We start from the raw sequence: 1230 nt of genomic DNA, 5'->3' as shown, positions 1-1230 counted from the left end.
CCTTCATCGTCGATCGATCCTAATCGTTCGACAACGATCGATATTACACCGCGTACGTCGATCGATACCGTGTCGTCAAAAATGGTAAACGTTATTATTCTAACACAGGACGAGAACGGAAACCTGTATGACCAGGACGGTCATCTGCGTAATGCAACAGGTCAGAAAATAGACGCTCAGGGGACTGTAATCCCTGATGCTGATGCTACAGGAGTTGATCAACCTGTAGACGAGGACGCTCGATCGAAACCACTGGCCGACTACAATCGCCCAGATGAGTACTATTCCAACAGATCAGCTATTCGACTTCCGGAGATCCAGAAGCAGAATTTCGAGCTGAAGCCTCAATACTACACTCTCGTGTCGCAGATACCCTACTCTTGGTTACTGCACGAGCATCCTATGGACCATTTAGAACGGTTTGAGGATTTAATCGCTGCTATTCGGATGGAAGGAGTCCCCGAAGATTACCTGCTGTGCAAGCTCTTCAGATACACGCTGAATGGAGAAGCGATGCACTGGCTTAGGCAGCTACCCACAGGATCCTTAACATCCTGGGCCGACATCAAGAATGCTTTCTTACAAAACTTCTTCGATGAGGTGCACACTGAAGAACTTCGAAACAAAATTTCCACATTCTCGCAGGAGGCTGGAGAGTCCTTCAAAGATGCGTGGATTAGATTTAGGTTCTTCCAGCGAGACTGTCCACACCACGGATTTAACGAAGTGCAGCTGCTAAGCACTTTCTTTCGAGGTCTCGCCTTACAGTATCAAATGGCTCTTGATACGGCGAGTGAAGGAAACTTCACTACTCAGAATCCGTTAGAAGCTGTGAGACTTATCGAAAACCTTGCTAACAGCAGCAGCACCAAAAACACTGACTCTGAACGGAAGAAGTCTGTAGCTTCTATCGGGAAGGAACAGATGGACGAAGTAAGAGCTAAGTTAGATGTGGTGCACGAGCTTCTTAGGAAGCAAGTCTGTTTAGCTGAAGGAGAAGTAGCAGATACGGAAGGAGAAGAAAATGTGAACTACATCAGAGGTATCGGATTCCAGAAATTTGGAAACCAGGGCGGAAACAGAAACTTCTTTGGAAATGGTCAAAGAAGTAACCAGAGTTCACAATTTCAAAAACCCTTCAACAACAGCAAAAGCTACTCGAACTCCTACTACCAGAATCCACCACCCCAGACTCAGGAAAGCAAGATCGAAGAAATGCTTGATCGAGTA

The 1230-nt window shown here is 46.3% G+C and overlaps 1 non-coding gene across 1 annotated transcript; it reads right to left on the bottom strand.

Annotated features, from left to right (window-relative positions):
* Positions 1-612: 612 nt before the first annotated feature.
* LOC117130833 lies at positions 613-719 on the bottom strand. The gene has a single exon (XR_004454098.1). It is a non-coding gene; the product is annotated as a small nucleolar RNA R71 (small nucleolar RNA).
* Positions 720-1230: the final 511 nt, after the last annotated feature.

Source organism: Brassica rapa, unplaced genomic scaffold, assembly GCF_000309985.2.
Source record: "Brassica rapa cultivar Chiifu-401-42 unplaced genomic scaffold, CAAS_Brap_v3.01 Scaffold0712, whole genome shotgun sequence".
NCBI classification, from domain to species: Eukaryota; Viridiplantae; Streptophyta; class Magnoliopsida; order Brassicales; family Brassicaceae; genus Brassica; species Brassica rapa.
Note: the sequence above shows the minus strand (reverse complement) of the source record. Positions and strands in the feature narration are given on the sequence as shown.